The 20,727-nt window shown below is 33.4% G+C and overlaps 1 long non-coding RNA gene across 2 annotated transcripts; it reads left to right on the plus strand.

The window, feature by feature from the left end:
- The first annotated feature begins 1,030 nt into the window (after nucleotides 1-1,030).
- LOC133192485 (uncharacterized) lies at nucleotides 1,031-11,514 on the plus strand. 2 transcript variants are annotated; one of them, XR_009721811.1, is made up of 3 exons: nucleotides 1,031-1,137; nucleotides 4,755-5,150; nucleotides 10,909-11,514. It is a non-coding gene; the product is annotated as an uncharacterized LOC133192485 (long non-coding RNA). The 2 variants fall into 2 exon arrangements; XR_009721812.1 differs by lacking the exon at nucleotides 1,031-1,137 and adding an exon at nucleotides 2,143-2,212.
- Nucleotides 11,515-20,727: the final 9,213 nt, after the last annotated feature.

Consider the following 20,727-nt stretch of genomic DNA (forward strand, 5'->3'; position numbering starts at 1 on the left):
AGTACAAAATCTGTAAATAAATAAATAAATTTTATGCACATGTATTAAATATGGCCTTTGAATAAATGAGTAAAGATATGTGTCCATTATGACATTACGGCATTATTGTTTACTCAATAATTTTCCTACGATATGTATACATGTATATGCTGTATAGTTACAATGTGCATCGTAGCATGATTGCAGTATAAATGGTTAAAACCATTAAACTAAAAGTTATTATTATTAATGTTAGTGAAAACATAAAGAAATATGTCTCTGGGAAGGTAAACACATTCCGTATTGGCATATGTTGTACTCGCGGAGAGAAACTATTTCTGCATGTACGTGCATCTAATATTTCGATTTTATTGAATCAACGTTGATCTTTTGCAATGTGTAGCAAAATATATTGTTAGAAATTTTAAATGTTTTCTTGCGTTTCGCGTCTTGTTTATGTGTCAAGTCAAGTTCGAAGGTTTCATATTAAAAACGAAAGTAGAGTCGGTCACAACATGTGTTATGGGCCGGGGAAACGTTCAGTCTGCCTGGGTTATATATAGGTACGTGGGCTGCTAAAATCATTGTTAATATTGTGTACATATTAAGCTGTCAACTCAAAAAACACATGTACAACTGAGGCGTAAATATTAGAGATAATTTAAATGATGAAAGGGGGGGGGGTAGCTGTTTACTTCTCCCAGGGACATAGATATAATTGTTAAGCATGTATAGGTCCCTGCTTCAACGTGGTCTTTTAGCCCTGGCAACCTGAGGGTATAGTGCAGCTATATAAGTTGATATTAATGTCAAAGACATGCTGTGCATTTAGACAGTGCCATGCCCTAATTTTAATGTACAAAGTTTTCAAAGTATGTGAATTTAAAGATTGATACTTGTCATTTATTGTTATGCACTCATGATTGCATTGGGACAGTTTTGAGAGAATATGTATATATAGCTATGATGATTCATGAAAATGATGCGACTTCTACTAAGTTACAGTAATTAAAGAATATATTTTCCTATTTATTTATCATGAAATTTATGTTTTAAAACTGCATAATATTATAATACATTTCAGGTAGATTCATTGGTTTTGGATCAGAAATTATCAATGTTCATGGATTCTCAGAACACAGCAGAGAGAAGTTTATGGTATGAATGCAATTATATAATATTCATTTAATAGTGAAAAGCTACATGTCAGGAAAAAAACAAACCTACCTGAAGTTCTGATGATCGGAGTTCATGATGATGTGTTTGTGTATCAACATGATCTGTATATGTTTTCCTGCATTATTTCAATATACTACAGTGACTGTCATGAATCAGTGTTTTACATATTTATTTACCTTAATGACAGTCTGTTGGCCCAAGACCGGCAAATATTTGGGAGGGTCAATAAATTTAAAATTAAGTCTGTATGTTATCAGCTAATTGTGCCAGTATAAAAAAAATTGAAGGTTCAGTTTAAAAGACAAATAACTTCACCAATGATACATGTAGTCCAGATAAAAAGTAAAATAAAATTATTTAAATGGGATTAAAAAAAAGATGTTTGCAACTGACAGTCATACTGATAATTTTCATTATTTAGCTATTTTCCATAATAAACAGGACAGATAATTAATACTACACCATTGGCCATTGTTGTCATCAGGGCATTCCATATGTAATGTGTTAATATATTAGACAAATACAAACTACTATAAATTCCCTTTTATGGTGTGCACACTTCTATTTTCAGAAAAAAAACAAAAAAAACAAAGAAGGAGGGGTACACACTATACATGTATTTATTGGGGTATAATGCAACCTAACCAATACCACTATTATTGTGCCTGGTTTTACTCTGAAAATACACAAAAACCCAGGAGCTTCTGGGGGCTTCGCCCCCTGGGCCCCCACCAGGGCTTCGCCCTGGACCCACTGGGGGCCTTAAGGCGGCCCCAAGACCCCCTGCCTAAGCGAAGTTATCCATGCCCCCCATAATCACAAATCCTGTATCCGCCCATGGTATAGAGGGTCCTTAACAGTCCTTTAATTGTCTTTATTCTAATCGGGATCGGTATTCAACTTAACGTTCACTTTCATTTTAATCATGCGAATGTGATTTTGACAGCTGACAAGAATATGTATTATCTGGTTGTGAAGCCTTGCTGAGGGTGTACAGTATGAGATATGTACATTTAATGTCGTCTTCACAAGGAGGGTTTAATTCGAATTAAACGTAAGCTAATACAGATTAAATTGAACCACATTCACATGGACAATTTAATGCAAATAAGTTAATTCAAATTAATTTACTGCGCATCAAATTTCTTTCATTAAGGCCATGTGAACACTAAGGAGAGCTATAATTAGAAATAAATTTTGATGCAGGCGTAATTAGCACAATTAAGCCACATGCCATATGTTGCTGGTCAGATACATTATTTACATGATTAAATACAATGAAACTCCTCAATGTTTGGAAATATATGATTTTTTTTAATATGATGACCTAGCTGAAGTTGAAAATACAGTGCTACCTTGGTATATTGCCCTCCGTTATATTGCCACCCTCGCTTATTGCCAAGAATTCTTGAAGAACGGATTTCCCCCTTTTGTTGATACACCCGTTATATTGCCACCCCTGCTTATTGCCATCCGCCACTGGTTTTGGGAAACAAAAGGTCAAATTATATAAGGAAAACCCTCGAGAACAATGCCAATTACCTAGAGCGGGTCGGTAATTTGGACAACACACCCGTGCTTTGACAGTGGTTGCGGTGAAGCGTAAAGGCTGGACAAGGAATTCAGCTAAATTAAAAATAATTGGTGAATAAAACTCAAAATTAGCAATGTCTTTGGCATGTTTTTTTAAGATAGAAGAATTATTTCATCACAGTAATGGAAACGTCAGGCAAGAGAAAGAGTACAAATTTGGATTACGAGAAAAAAAAATTGATTGATCAACATTTGATCTATATGATTGTAAATCGCCTATTATTGCTTATCATGGATAATGCACCAAACCATAATAAATGCAAATATTCATTTGTGTCCCCTTAGATTAAGAAGCCATTCTATCGATCAAAAGGAAATCCCACCTCTATTTTTAGACTACTATAATTCCGCACGTGAAAATATTAAGGATTCTGTTACCCCTGAATTTTTCATAAATTGCTGGGCACAGATTGGGTTGATTGATAAATATCAAAACAGAATCGGAAGAGAAGTACAGAGGTACCAGCAAACATAAGAATGCATGTTTATTACAACAGGTTGACGTACTCTGACACGTGACTTGCCATTCGTCATGACATTTTACCAACCGAACTTTTTAACTGATTCAGAAGTTCTTGAGACGGTGAAAAAAATCTACTTTCGATTCAGATGAGATTAATAATAATTCTCAGAACTTTTTTAATACCGAGAGGCTATAACGGCTACTGACATCTTTGTTATCAGGTTATTAAATTCTTAGAGCATGGCGAAAGAGCAGGGAATTGACAGGTGTTCAATATTCTGACATTTTGTTTCTTTTCAGTAAAAATGTTGTAAACCAAAAAAATAATGACTTCATTTTCAAAAAGAAACAAGAGCTTCCCTTATTCGTATGTGCACAAGCATGACATTAACAGACTGTAACTGAAATGAATTACGTAAACTATTTATATTGCTTTGATTACCCACTGAATTTTAATTTATGGCAGAATTCGTTATAAATGCCACCCTCGCTATAATGCCAAAATCTGCCTTGGACAAATGCTTGCAATATACCGAGGTAGCACTGTACACTGTTTTATAAATAACTATATTTTGTATTTCCTGTCCTATATATACTAACGGTACATGATTAGATATATCATGTATAATGACATATTGATGATGCTTTATCAATGGACAGTAATTATTCATTTTTATTCCTACATTAACTTATTCAGGTGTGACCGGTCAACAGAGGATGCTTACTCCTCCTAGACACCTGATCCCACCTCTGGGATTTCCAGGGGGTCCTTGTTTTTGCCAGGCACTTCACAGATTTGTAATTTTTATAAATTTTTTGAGATTGATCACTATTCATTATATTTAATTTTTTTTTCATTCACATGTAATTATCTCTTTGAACTCAAAATTAAAGACACCACAGAGGCATATACATCTGTTTCATATTTGAATATTTTACTAGACAAAGACATTAATGGCAAAGTAACAACTAAATTTTATGATAAACACGTAACTTTAATTTTTCTATTATTAACTTCCCTTACTTATGTAGCATTATCACCTTCATATGGAGTTTATGACTCCCATTTGATTCAAAGGACAAGAGCATGTGTACCTAGTACAAACAATTACTAAAATGAGGCAAGCTATTGGCAAATAAGTTAATGATACAGGTTGAACATTTTGCAAATTCTGTGTTTGATACAATGACCTTGTTAACTAATACAGTCTACTGTACAGATAAGTCAAATGTTTACTGATCGATGTTTTTCATACAGAAATTGTTAGGCCATTATTTTCATACTGAATTGTCTACAGATTTATCCATTTCACCCTATTATGACAAGGAGCGCACAGCAGGTGTAACTAGTTGACAGGGGATGCTAAATATTCCTCCATGACAACTCATCCCACCTCTGATGTTTTAGAGATCTATGTTTGCAGTGCTCACAATTAGTAATATTTCAATGCACCTTTGAGCTTAAATACTGTTTGTAATCTTGATATTTCATTAAAGGTCTGCAACATTCTAATAGATGGGAATCACTTTATCTTTTTAGTTATGAACATTTCTTATCAACAAACCCTGTAAGAAGAAGGACCTCTGTTCTACAGCTTGTGGTGGATCATAGAACACATGATATCAACCAAGTTTAAAGGAAGCATATATAGCCACAATAGAAAGATTTAAGGATTGTGAGAAACCAAATATGACAAATCAGAATAAATTCCATTGGAGTGTGAAAAAAAAGAATAGTAGAGTGTAATCCTCAGGACTTTTTTCAGACTTCCATTAAGTCAGGAAATACTGTTGAACTGACAAAATTAACAAAAATCATGATTCTCAAAAATTCAAGGAAGATGTGCGAGTTAAGACTAAGACGGATTTTAGGAGTTTTGATGACAAAGAATCAACCATTGGAAATATGGCTCTTTGAACTTGGATCTCATTATTGGTAAGTGAATTAAACATTTATATCAATTATCTTGATTGTTAATGACCTAGCAATTTTAATTACTACCATTTAATTTTAACTAATTTTTACATGTACAGGGTTTTAAACTAACTTGTAATCCTTGATAGCCATGTGGGCTACTGAACCTCAATTCTGGGGCCCACATCAAAATTTATTCGCCCACAGATTATCACACCTTCTATTGAATATAAAAACAATAACCCCATTTTTCTTTTCTTTTTATCATGTGTTTTGTGTTTCTTTTCTATCCGTTGTAACATTATGCACGACTTATCTAAATTTGAAGTGAAACTCTTCTGTTTATGAAGATTGATATGATCATTCAATATCATATATAGAGCACATGGCACGTTTTCATTGACAAATAACAACATAACTTTTTGGTTTCTTGGGCTTGTTGACCCGTCGATGCCACATTGTGCCCGACACAATCACTTAGACGCTTTATGTATATATAAGTACTTCTTTCGGGTAATCATAAAGCACTTTACTGATTATGAAATTTTTCAAGAGAAAAATACAAAACATTCGGACAAAATTGAAAAACAAATATTTATTATCGTAAATTTTCTAATCGCCATGTGGGCAACTTGAACGTAATTTTAAGTCGCCCAAATGGATCATTAGTCGCAAATTGCGAGTGGGCGACTGTTAATTTCAAACCCTGATGTAGCGTCTCACATTGATTTTTTTAAAAATACATGTACATATATTTTTAAATTTCGTGAAATCTAATGGACAAGGTGCATGTATGACTTAACACCCCCTTCCCACCCTTTTTCCAGTTTTAGCTCACCTGAGCTGAAAGTTCAAGTTAGATCACATATTGTCCAGTGTCTGTCCGTCCATCTGTAAACTTTTCACATATTTTCAACTTCTTCTCAAGAAGCACTGGGGCAATATTAAGCAAAGCTGGTACAAAGCATTATTGGGTAAAGGGGATTCTAAATTTTAAAATGAAGGGCCAAGTTTCCTTCCAAGGGGAGATAATCAAGAAATGCAAAAATAGGGTGGGGCCATTGAAACATATTCTTTCAAGAAGCAATGAGCCAGAAAAGCTGAAACTTATATGTAATCTTCCTGAGGTAGTGTAGATTGTAAATTATTCAAATCTTGCCCCCACGGGGCATGATGGGGCCTCAAATTAGGGGATGAAAATTTTACAATGAAATATATAGGAAAAATCTTCAGACTGATATCTTCTTCTCAAGAACCACTGTGGCAGAAAAGCTGATACTCATATAAATGCTTCCTAGGGAATATTAGATTATAAATTGTTCAGATCATGGTCCCTTGGAGTAGGGTGGGGCCACAATAGGGAATGGATGTTTTACATTGAAAATATTGTAGGAAAAACATCTTTAAAATTCTTCTTCTCATACTGGACTATTAAAGATGAAATTTAGTTGAAAGCTTCCTGATCGAGGTAGTGTAGATTGTAAATTGTTCAAAACATGTCCCCTGGGGGTAGGGTAGGGCCACAATAGGGAATCAAAACTTTACATTGAAATATATAGGAAAAATTTTAAATATCTTCTTCTCAAGAAATACTGGACTAGAAAAGATGAAAATTAGGTGAAAGCTTTCTTAGGTAGTGTAGGTTTTAAATTGTTCAGATCATGGCCCCTGGGGGTAGGGTGGAGCCACAATAGGGATTACATTGGATAAATCTTTAAAATGCTTAATTCTTCTCAAAAACATTAAAGCCACGATGAAACATAATAATGTAAGAAGCATCCTCTGGTAGCGTAGATTCATTTTTTATTAAATGATGGCCCTATATATAGGGTTGGGTCACAAAAGACGATCAAAATTTTACATAGCCATCAGGAATACATGTATATTGGGGGGGAAATCTGTGGCAGAACAGCAGGGCCAAAGTGACTGATAGGTGAGTGTTGTTGCCCTTGGGCCTCTTGTTTTGTTGTTAGCCCACTAGCTTTGCTTTGAGTCTAATCTCATAAATGCTTTCTCATTCAAAACTTACACAAAGTGTAGAGTAAATATTCATTTAATTAAAAGTAGGGATGAGTATCAAAATGCAAAAAAATTTAATCATGACAATATTTTGACTTGTGTTTTATGATATATATTGATGCATATCACTCAATTTTTTTTTACTTTTGTTCTACATGTTCTATAGAATATTAAAAAAAAAATCCTTGAAGTTTCCACTGTAAAATTGTTATTAATAAGAATAAATGTATTCTTCAATCATTATGATAAGGTTTGTTTATAAATATAATTTATCATGTTTATAGAATCAGTAATCATGGTAATCCAAAATTCTATATCTTGTAAAATTGTTATTAATAAGAATAAATTTATTCTTCAATCATTATGATAAGGTTTGTTTATAAATATAATTTATCATGTTTATAGAATCAGTAATCATGGTAATCAAAATTCTATATCTTGAAAAAAAAATTTACATTTTGTAAAGTACAGTGAAGTCGTACTTAAATTAAGATGACTTGAATTCTTTTCTGATTTTTAAATTGACAACCAAAAAAGTAAAGATAATTAAGATTGCCTTTAACTGGTAACCAACTTCAGTTGAAAGTTATCTCCATATACTGGTCCATGTATAACAAACACCCCTAAGTAAGAGACTATGTGCGACAAATAAGGACATATAAATTTTTTGAATTTATAATTGCAATAAAATCATGAAATATTTTTAGATTATGATAAAATCTGTTGAAAGCAAATGTGTCAGTTAACATGGTTAATCATGTTAATTTTGTAAGTTTAACTGATAAGAGGGATAAGTTGAAGACACTAAGTCATGTAAGTTGACAACATATTTATTAAAAAATGGTGAATGAATTCTAGCAATGGACAGGCTTTCTACAGCACAGTGTATATATACCGTATATACTCGCCTATAAGTTGGTTTTTTGGGAGTTGTAATTTGGACCAAAACTCTTTGTCCGACTTATAGGCGAGTTATAAAAAGACTGATATTTTAGACGGTCAACATGGTCAATCCCTCTAATAAAAGCTTAAAAAGTACAACCGACTTATAAGCGAACTGACTTATAGGCGAGTATATACAGTAATATATATATATTTATTTATTATATGATTGAATAATTCCCATCTCTCTGATTGGCTGAGATCCAACAATGTTAGAAAAATACTAGGTTGTATTGACCTGCACGTGACCTTTCAGGTCAATATAAGGAATTATTTATTCTACATTTGACCAAAAATAGATAGGGAAATTCCAAATTGATGCAAATAGTTTTGGAAAGTTATTTCACTTGCACCTGACTTCCACTCATATGAACATAACATTAAAGGCACATAGATTCTTGGGTGAGGGGTGGGAGTGGGGGGTTGCAGGAGGACTGCCCCTCTCTCCCCACCTTTTGAGAATGTAAAGTTTTATTTTAAATTTTAAGTATAAAAAATTTCAATGAAAGCCCCACTCCCCTCGTTTATGGATCTTTATATCCCACTAAATAAAATTTTGAGTTGAGAGAATTCTTTTCCTTTTTTTTGGGGGGGGGGGGGGGGGCTAGTCAAAAGTTTGTTTTCAGGTAAGTTGTCATTTTTTTTCCCTTTTAATGCCCCCATTTTCAAAATCAATCCTATATATGTGCCTGACATTTATTTCCTCTACACTGACCCTAAACTAGAATTAAAAATTCCAAAATACATGTGATAAATCTGGTTGTTTTTTTAACCCTGTTTCTCTCATTATGTTCGGCTAGTACTTCAATAGATGTGAACAAGTAAGATGGCATGGATTGCTTAATGAGTGTGTGTCATTTAATCATATAATAAAACAATTATTGCTGTTTTTTTCGGTCAATATGATGATTTAGCCACCTTCGAAGTACAGTATTCACCTTGCCCTTCAGGCTCGGTGAATACTGTACTCTTCAGATGTCTAAATCATCGTATTGACCTCAAAAACCAGCAATAATTGTATAATATTTAATGTATATATGTACAGCTAATATTTGTATGTTAAGACTTCCTATACACAATATTTTTTTAATTCAAAAGCCCCTGCAATCTACACATCTAATAATTATTTTCTTCAAATTTAATCTGCCATAGCAAGAATGATTCGAGTGATGAAAAATATTTGCTAAAATGGATAGATTAAAATTTCTAATGTTTAAAAAATGTTTTCTCTACTCATTATTCATTAAAATTTTATGTAAATCTAGTTTTAAATTTTATAATTCTGTTTGGATCATTAAATGTAAGAATATCACTTTTTAAAAAAAAAAAAAATCTCAATCCAAAAAAGAAGGGTCTTTTAATATGTTTAACATTTGAGGGGGTGTAAACTTCTTATTTTAATAGTCCCATGTCGTTGAAACTGGAGAGGACTATAGATTTTCTCCTTGACTGTCTGTCAGTCTGTCCCATTTGGTTTTCCACACTTTTTGTTTTATTAAAACCGTGCTCTGAAAAGTGGGATTTTCCTTTTAATTTATTTCGTTAGCATGTTCTATTACGACACATCATGTACATGTACTAAGATCAATATTTTCATGATGTTCATTTTAAAATTAATGAATATACTACTGTTCCAGAGAGTCTCCAAAATATTTGTACACCATATGTAATTATTTTAGTCCCCTACCAGTGAAACCGAAGGGGACTACAGGTTTCCCCTTTATCTGTCTTTCAGTCTGTCTGTCAGTCTTTATCACTTGGTTTTCTGGATTTTTTTTCTAAACTGTGGACATTGGTGGCATATTTCTGCCCCTACATGCAAGATAAATTATGTTTACATGCAACATAATTATGTAGAAATGCAACTTATTTATGCCAACATGCAAAATAATTATGTTACATGCAAGTTACCAACTTCTCAAGAGAATCTAATTTTAAACTTTACTTATGCACGCCATTATATGACATCATACAAGCAAGATGTAACAGAATTATGTTGTCATGTGACTTATTTATGTTAACATGCAAGATAATTATGTAGACATGCGACTTATTTATGTCAACATTGCAAGATAATTAATGTTAACATGCAACTTATTTATGTCAACATGCAAGATAATTATGTTGACATGCGAGTTAATTTATTAATGTCAATATGTGAGATATGTTTGTTGACATGCAACTTATTATCTTGCATGCATTATGTTGACATAATTATTTTGCATGTAAAATATAACTCGCATGTTGACATAAATAAGTCGCAAGTTGAAAAATATAAGCTGCATGTTAACATTATTATCTTGCATGTTGAGATAAATAAGTTGCATATCTACATAATTATCTTGAATGTTGACATAAATAAGTCGCATGTCTACATATTTATCTCGCATGTTAAAATATTTATTTTGCATGTTGACATAGATAAATCGCATGTCTACATGATTATGTTTCATGTTAACATAATTTATCTTGCATGTAGGGGGCAGAAATATGCCACCATACTAAACACTCGCAGATACAGTGTACATGTGTATTTAGCTGATTTTTAGTACATGTGTGTGTACCTTGATAATTAAGTTACAGATCAAGTTTGCATTTCATTCCACTTTGTTGATTTTTGACAGAATTATAGCCTTTCTAATTTTTAAGGGGAACCAGATTACATGTACACTTGCGAATAATTCCACATTCAAATAATACACTGTTTTATATATATATATATATATATATATATATATGCAGGAAGGATTTGATGATTTAAAGTGTTTTTTTTAAACATGCATTATTAAATGATCATTTAAATTTAATTTCAATATAGATGCATGCATGATGGTGGGCTAAAGAAGAAAACCAGGACAAAAGAAAATTCCTAGTGTTCATCAGAAAAAATAATCATGCAGCCATTTTGAGTGCTTGAATGTCCAACTGAGAGAGCCAGCCAGTTCGAAAAATATTTCTTGGAAGTTAAACAAATTCTGCTGTGACAATTGAATTAAAGCTTTAAAAGTACATTTAAAAACATTCTGATTCATCTATAAGTGAGACTAGATTGCCTTTGACAGTTGCCAGTGGAATTCAGATCTTCTAAATTGTACCAGTATTAATAAATTGAAGTGATTTGCCTTAAAAATAACATTTGTATATGGTGTACATTACTTCAAGAAGATATAGCACACCTGTTTAAACAGTGAGGTCCATAGCTAAACATGGATATGGAATTTAGCTCACCTGATCCAACTTGGCTCAATTGCACAATTCTGATAAAAAGAAGTCTCTGGTATCCAACAATGCAACATTTATGTTTGACTGTTTGTCCTCCATTAACTTTTAACATTTTCTTTTTTTTTTCTAACATTTGGTCAATGTAAACCACATTTGGTACAATGTATCTCTGCTTAAAAGGAATAAAGCTTATTCAAATAAAGGTGCTGCATCCTTTTTCAAGGGGAGATAATGAAGAAACATGAAAAATGGGATAATGTCATTAAAAATCTTTCATTTTAAGGTATTCAATGTATAATGAAGGAATATTGAGCAATTTTGAATTATTGTAAACTAGTTAAATATGTATTGCTAGATATTAATGATGAAAGTAAAATGAACCAAATTCACATGACTGATAACATATTAGAAACTGCATGACCATTTTGCACTGTAAACATTTTCAAGAGTTATCTGCCCTTGATGCAAAGAAGAAAATTTAAATTTTGTCAATATATCTGTGGTAGATGACTTATTTTATTTCATATTTCAATAAAGAGAGAGTTTATGCATATTTTCACAAGAGATTTGTATGAGGTTCAAATTACCTTTTTGAATATCTAAACAAAACATGCGCTGCCCATAGACTTCAATATAATATTCAAGGTGCAATTAATTGGACAATAATCAAAATTTTGTAAATTCCTTTGGTGGTGTACTTTTATTTGATAACATCTTCAAAATGCTAATTTGATTAAAAACACTGGACCATTCATTTATTAGGTACAGAATATGGTCATTATACATTGAATACCTTAAGAACAACTTGATCATATAAGACAAATGTTATCCAAGAGTTTTCTTAATGAGCATAGATTCAAGTTTTTTTCATTGCCCATAAGGCGAGGATAGAGCTGCAGAGGGGTTAAAAGTTTTGCATGAAAATATGTATAAGTGAAAATTAGCAGGGTGACATAAATTATAAAGCAAATTCATATGCCAACATTACAACATCATATAGATTTAATTTTTTCAAATTATAAACATTGGGGTTAGGAAAGGGCTAAAAGTAGGGTTTTCATTTTGCATGTATCTATGTGTCAATATTTAATTATGTTTAAATTATGGACATTTGGATTAGAAAAGGACTAAAATTAGGGGTTAAATTTTACATGTATACAGGTGTCAACATTTTTCATGGGAATATGGAGGGGAAAAATCTTTAAAAATAATCTCTTTAAGAGCAATAGACACAAAATGACTCAGGCAAGCATTTTGGCTTTGGCATCTTCTGTGTATTAGATTTCATTCTTATATTTAGGAACATGAAAGTACACCCTATTCTGAAGAAACACAGCGACTTTGATTTTTTTAAAATAATAAATGATTTTAATGGAAAAAGATGAATTAAGCCTATAGTCATAAAGGTCCAGTTTTCCCTTTGAAGTTTTTATAAGGGGTTTTACCTATTTAATAAGTAATTTGAATTTGTACTTGGTTGTACATGACACACATCTCTATCCATGTAACAGTATATTATATGCAAATATTGTTCAGAATTAGTTGCCTTATTAATGAAATTATTTGTTAAGATTAAAGTGGGCCTTCTGGTCAGGTGGTTTTTTATTTTGCAATCACTTTTTCATCTTTTTTTTTTAAAATCAAATTTGAAAATATGTAAAGAGATACATGTAGGCTTTATTCACTATTTATATTTCAAATCTCAGTCTATTTTATTATTTGATCCACTAGCCTAGCCCGTATTCTTTAATGTGCTAAAATATTCTCATTACCTAAATGAATTAATTAAGTAAATTCGCATTCATTTTATCAAATATATATGTATGTTTGATTGTGTCGGTCAAAAGTTTTTTAGAACTTGTAACCAAGCTTAAAAAATTCTTTGATTGCATATGCAATATCCGGTAACAATATCCGGTAACATGCCTCAAATTTTGACCAAAATTAGCCACACTCTCCCTGCTACCGTCCTACGTTCAACAAAGGAATAAGTGAAAATGTTATGCACCCCCTCCCCCGCTCCACGTTTTGGGTACTTATATGAGAATCCTCCCCCTTTTTCATAATTTCCGCTTTGCATGATATTGATGGAAGGGGTTAAGAAAAATAATATATTATTTAATAAGGTTGGATACAGGTGTGATTGAATCAGGGCTTTGGAGCACACCCCATTAAAGAAATTTTGGAAATAATTAAGAAACCATTTTTTCTTGATTATTTCTTTCTTCTGTGGAGAGCACATTGCGGAATTCATAAATCCACAAAACCTCTTTTCACTAAATTCAATTTTCATGCTACAGGAGTTGAAGTGTCTTGATTTTATTCCCTATTAATAATTCATTATTTATTTATTCAAAATGTAAATTTAAAAAAAAAGATAATTAAGCACGAGTTTCAGTGCCACCCCCCCCCCCCCCGCCCCCTCAAAAAACAACAACATAAAGTTCAACGAATGAACGCATTATCTGAAGACTGGGTATTAAATTGTTGTCCTTCCTCTTTGACAATGTGTTCTATAGAATGCATTCATCAAGATCATAACCCAGTGGTATCTAAGAAATTTTATCGATGTAGATAACCACTACAACGTTGAGTAGTGCAATTTTAATGTGTACAAGTAATAGCTTTTCAAAAAGCTTGCCTGACTAATCAATCAATATCTATGGAACGTATATGCAAGATTTTTCCGTCATCAAGGAGTGACATAGCTGCGATACTTCATTACACAAGATGTACAATTGACTTTCTCAAATGTCATAACCAAATACTACAGATTAACGAATATCTAAGACATGCCACTATTTGGTCATTTATTAGTTAGCCCACGGGCTGACTATAGTTACGTTGGGATGAAACTGCAAGTGCGCTAGCGTAGATTATAATCAAAGGCGGATCCAGCACCGGCGCGCCTGGCGTGCCCCCCCCCCCCCCCCAACTCCCGTTTGAATTTTTTGTTTGTAGAACTTATATGTTCATTATGCTAAAATCAAGGAAAAAACACCTCTTATTTGTAAGAATTCGTCAGCTTCCGGGAGCTTCGCCCCCGAACCCCCATCAGGGCTTTGTCCTGGACCCACTGGGGTTTCAATACAGCCCCCAGACCCCTTGCCTTCTACTGCGCCCTCCCGTTATGAAATTCCTGGATCCGCCACTGATAATTCTGAGGTTATCACACCCATTCAATAGAACAATCCAAGAAAAAGGTGCGAAGATAATTTACGTGACATTTGGCGCGAAATGACTGTGTCACCCCTTTCGTAGAAGGCAAACGGACTGATCCAGTAGTTTAGAAACGCAGAAAAAATGTTATACGGACATGTCCGTACAAAGAAACGCAAAGAATAAACATGTGCATTCAAAAAACTGAAGGGTTTTAAACACATCATTATTTTGCATCAGTTATATGATTCTTTCTCCTGCAAACTGTATTTGTTTAAATGCAGGAAACAAATTCCGATGTAAATCAGCTTGCACAAAATCTAGTTCATTAAGAATGATCGCTTAGTTTCGGATCCCTGAAATATTAATCCTTATACTGCCTGATGCACGTGGCGTCAGGCAATCATGGTGTTATACCTATAATATATGCATCACAATCGTATTGCATTTTTGAACTTCACAGGAATTCTTTTTTTTTTTTTTGGTGACCATGGCAACACCATTCACTGAAATAAAAAAGTGAAACAAAGAACTGAGTGTATCTTAGCGTACTCTACTTGTATGCCAAGTTTTATTTAAATCGGGCAAAACTGTAAGAGGAGAAGCAATTTGAAAAAATACAAGTAGATCAGACAGTGGAAAGTCCAGACTTACAAATGACGGACACTACCATTGCATAAGATCTTTCTATCACATAAAATCGAAAAGTAGAGCTTAAAACTAATTAATGCATCCTTTGTTTTGATAGCATCAGTCACTTCTCTTTAAAGGAAGTATTACTTCTCAATTTATTTGTATTTCTGGGAAGTTCTGTTTTCAGTTTTACTGGATTTTAATATTCAAGAAAAAACTGCTCGCCCGGAGACGTAAAACAAAGCATTAATTTACTGTGGCCTTATGAAGTGAGCTTGTTAGTCCAGTAGCGTTGTCCTATATAATTACTATAGATTTTAGCAAGAGTGAGTATCTGAGGGCCCTGAAATACAACATCGTTACTTTGGTGTATTATACTTTCATGTAAATTACTGGAATTTGATTCGTCGAGAAACATTTGTTAAAAAACACCGTTACCCTCTGAATGATGAAACTGCGCCTTCCAGATAGAATTTAACAACAATCAACATTGCTAGAGGACGGATGATATCATCCCCCCCCCCACACACACACACAAAGACCGCCAGGAATCTATGCGCCAGCGCTTCATCTTTATTTGTATTTGTATGAAACATTCAGAATAATATAATATAGAATGATATAATAAATACTTCATGTAGTAGAGGGTAACATTTATATAACTATATATATGCAGTATTTATATAATATGATGTCCATGGATACTAAAATCAAAGATGTCACTTTTTTCGTTTATGCGGTATAATGACAGATCAAAACTGTTCATCCCTGGCACCTGTTTTACTTTGTATCCGAAGTGTACTGTATCTGTTAACAATAGTCTCAAGAAGTTCTTCAAAAGTGCGTGTAGCACGTCAACACGACAAGTTATGTGAATTGCTGTTTAATTTTAATAATTTTCGATACATGTATATTTAATACCTTTCATCAACGAAATTCAAAGAAAATGACGAGATTTCCAGACAGCAGTAGGCCTACGTCAAGCAAATGGCCTTCAAAGATCTATCAATTCTGTGAAGACTGTGTGTTTTATCCGTGAACAATTTCTCTGTTTTAATATTTTCTAAAATGTTTTATTACATAAAATAGATTTTATATAAAAAAGTGAAGAAAAAAATTTGCTCAAAGTCTAATATTCACTTCCCTCGTGGTGAGCAGAAAAAAAGGTTTTATACACGTGTTTGTTGTACTTTTAATCAATATGTACATAAAAAAAAACCGCTGGCTAATGAAAGAGGCAATGTAGAGGTAATGTAGCGGTAATGTTATCTTTTTTGTAGTGGTAATGAGTATGCAGCAGTAATGAAAATTTTGAAAATGTAGCGGTAATGATACGCACCCTCCAAAACATATGACTCGATATACATCCCCCCCCCCCCCACTCCACCCTCAGCCATTTGGCCGACCTATTTCAATACAACCTCCCTTTGATATTTTTTTATTTGTAACAACTTTAGTTTTAAAACTTTTTAATTTTATCTTATTATTTAAAGAATGGAGTTTTTATTTACGGATTTGAATTTAATATTACACCAAATTTGTCTTCTTTAAAAAAAAAATTATCCCAGGAACGTGTGTCGGTAGTAGTCGATGTTAGGGCCGGTACACACGGTAAGGTTTGTCTTACAAGTCTAAAACCTAACATTTTGCAGGACGGACGTAGCGTCCACACGCTGAGGCACGACTTACAAGATTATAAACAGCATTTCCATAAAATGTTTTTGAGGCGTAAACAGTGCACATCATTAAAATAGAAGTATAGATTACTTGCAAGGACTTTGAACTAATTTTACAGGCCAGTGCAATCACACTTCTTGAAAAAGAGGAGGTTGAACAAAAGCATTTGCGGAAATTTTCATTATCATATTCGAATATACTTAATGTCCCCTTTAATCAATCATTTAAGACGACAATAGTATTAAGATATACATGTACTCCTAAGAGCAAGTCTATTTCCCGAGGCGAAGTGAGCAAGATTTCAGTTCCCCAAGAACTTTTTTTTTTACAGATTCCATTCTATATTCATAATGTGTACATTTTAATTTAAAATTTCCAGTAAATTTATCATTTCAAATATAATTCGTTTCATTCATCTTTGATTTTCTCTGTAACAGAGATTTTTTAGCAAGGCAATTGCACCATAATAAATTATAAATTAATCATGCTATAAAGAGAGAGACCCCCCCCCCACCTCTGCGTTTTAAGGGGGCCGACCTGGGTTTTCATTGCGCAATACTTCGCGCAGCATAGTAAAATAAGGCATATTTACTTATAAAATAGATGCTCTTGAAATTTTAAGCATAGTAAATTGAGAATTTCACAATCATTTTTATCATTTTTTATGTAAATCTGTGGTATCTGTCATGTTTTGTTGTACTCCAGAAAAACAGGAAAATATCATGCATTTTGAGATGTTCCCTCTGAAAACCAGAAGGTAGAATTTTGTGTTTCTTGCATAAAATGTACAATATAGTATTACCCATCAAATAATATAATTTGGCAAAAAGTCTATAGTATTATTTGTATAATTTGCTCCGAAGTGCGAAAAAATGGTATTTCCCTATACATGTATAATCCTATAGTAAATGTACCTGTATTTTGAGATGGTCCCTACAAAATTACCAGACAGTAGATTTTCACTAAACTTGGCATATATACTGAAGTCAATGTAAGGTACATATGGAATAAAATTAAAGAGTTTCTCTATAGTAGTTTTCACACAATAAACCCCAGTCGGCTCCCTTAAATAATTAAAATACGAAAGAAAAAATACCAAAAAAGCAACAAGCAGAAAATGACACTTTTTATAGAACACGATTTTATAGTAAAGGTTAGCCAGACAAGGGGGTTGGACTCTTCGTTGACAAATTCTTGCTTGCAGCTTGTTGTAGAGTGCACTGGATGTGACAACATTTGAGCACTGAATTTTTCAAACTTAATTTCCTCCCCTTCAGACAGGATAAGTGTTGGTCGTCCAAGAAGTACATGTATGTTCATCTTCTGGTAGACCGAATACATGTAGTTCAGCTTCCAGGTGAACATTGAATGAGTCTGATAATGTTTTGCTGATTCACTAGGACTGAACAAGATACTGTTGCATGTGAAAAAATAAACATTTGCAATAGAGGGTTTTGACACAATCAGTTGCAAATGAATTTAAGGTTATGACCTGAATTTTGTTAATAAAACTTAGATCATCTCGAACACACGCTAATTTAAGACGCCCCGTCTTATTCAAATAAAACAATGACCTACAAAGCCGTAATGGAGAAGCCCATGCTTAGAGCTATTAACTAATGTAAGCGGGCGAAATCGCAATGTTATGAAGGTTCATCCTTTAAAGTGACATATAGTGTCGTTCATTGGCACATATTGTCATTGACATAATGTGCCGATATAGTAGTTATGCCTTATTTTTCTTCTGCTGAACGAGTGACATCGTGAGCCGTTACAATTTTGCACAATGACGCAGCAGGCTACGTTGTGTGCAATGAATTTTCAATTAATTGATAAGTAGTAAAAAATAACTTTAATTGCAATCAGCGATTATCATCATGCAAACTCTGATGTTCAGGACGGCAATATGTGTCACAAGGGTCTGCACACTTTGTCGCCGGCGACAGTGTGTGCCGGTATATTTTATCCCTGGGCGACAATATGTGCCAAAGCTCAATTCTTTATATAATGTCGCCAGCGACAATATATTCAAAGGCAACAATATGTGCCGCTACAGGTCTCTCTTGGCCCATTTTAAATCTTCTAGGTTATAACCAGTTTCTAAAAACATTCTACAGAAAACAGAATACTGCTTTATGGTCTTTTACTTGTAATTTATAATGCTTATTTCTCTTGAAACTACGTATGTAAGTATTTCTAAAAAGTTTTTTATTTAAAAAAAAAAAAAACAATCATTATGATATTAAATTGAAAGTGAAAACACCATTATTGATTAAGGGGCCCGTTTCATCAAAAGTTGTAAATTTAAGACTTAAGTTAGGTGTACTTCCGGGGCTTTTTAGTCGGACGTAATTTGCGTTTCACGAAGTGGCGTAAGTCTAGTCGTAAACGATACGCTTATACCCCATTCATACGACACGATTTGCATACCTCAGTATATTATACACATATGTAAATTTACTTACATGTGCAATTTTTGTCGTATGAACTGATTTGCTCATATGCAAATTATGCACAGTTGAGTAAATTTGCACCTCGTCAGGACAAGGTGTAAATTAACTTTTGCATACACGTTGTCGCAAAATATTTGCTCCCGTGTGTAAAATTTGTCGTATGAACACGCAGCAAATTTACTTATGTAAGTTTTTCGTCATGTGTATTGCATCAATCTCCGTTTTAAGTGTTGTTATGGTTGTATATGCATTGGCATGTAAAATATCAGTCGGTAAACATGGCTGCTAGAAAGTAAAGCTCTAAAAATACGCGGATTTTCAAGGGTCAGTCTTGCGCTAAGTAAACAAAAATTGAAAGTGAACCGAGTTACTGTAAGGGTAGATCTGTTGGTGTATGGCTTCAAAAGCCAAGTCTTCAAAGGGTATACGCTGTGTCGCCGAGAAGTACTACTAGCATAGTAATTTCTCCAAACTGCTTTCTCCACTCTGGAAACAAGGAACCATTATCTCCTCTGAAATAAATTTTCGAATATGCAAAAACGCGGGCAAATCTAAAGATAAAGCTGTGGTCGCAAACACCCTGCAGATTCAATGAGTAGAATCCTTTCCTGTTCAAGTAGTCTCCGTGTGAATGCTTAGGAGCTATGATAGGAATATGCGTGCCATCAATCGCTCCACCATAGTTTAGCCCTTGATGACTTTCTTCATCCTTTCTCAGTTTTAAACTGAGGCAGGCTACTGACAGATAAGTTTATGTTACAAGGATTTCAACAACCTCGTTTCAAGTCAGCATTTGGTAAATAGATAGATTTCATATGACACATTTTCAATTCGAGTTATTTCCCTTGGTCGCCATCTTGGAGATCAAACTGGTATTTGAGCAGAAATATAAGGGCAAAAATTTTTGAATTACTAAACCTATGAACTTTGTTAACATATATTCGTAAGAAAAACTGTGTTATCTTCGCCTCATTGTCCAGTATGAGAAGTTTAAATTGGTTGAATTATGAAGGAATCTGGCCTTGTTAGCGCCCAACATGGCGACCGACGGAAAATTACTCTATGGTCATTATAATGATCTTATTAGCATATGTTCCATAATAGCCTCGTAAACTTGATGTTTGCAATCATACATGGCAGATTTCCCAACACCAAAATGATTTCCAATCGTACGTCCCTTATTCCGCTGAAGACGCTAACCAGTAGATGGTAACAGCCACCTTCTTCTTTACATCCAACGGCTCTTCTACAGTCTTTGGGTCGGGTCAAAAGCATTTCCCAACTTCTCACAAAATTTTATGAAATTTATGAAATTTTATGAAATTTTCCTTAAACATTCGAAAATTCTTATACCAATCTTCGTCCTTTAAGTCATAAAGAACGGTTCTGTCGTACCAATTTTTGGATCGGATTTTTCTTCTACTTTCTTTGAGGAACATCCAAAATTTAATCCTATACCTAAATAGTAAGTTAATCCTATACCCAAATAGTAG

This window comes from Saccostrea echinata, unplaced genomic scaffold (assembly GCF_033153115.1).
Source record: "Saccostrea echinata isolate AGI-Se365-2 ecotype Australia unplaced genomic scaffold, CSIRO_AGI_Sech_v1 ptg000025l, whole genome shotgun sequence".
NCBI classification, from domain to species: Eukaryota; Metazoa; Mollusca; class Bivalvia; order Ostreida; family Ostreidae; genus Saccostrea; species Saccostrea echinata.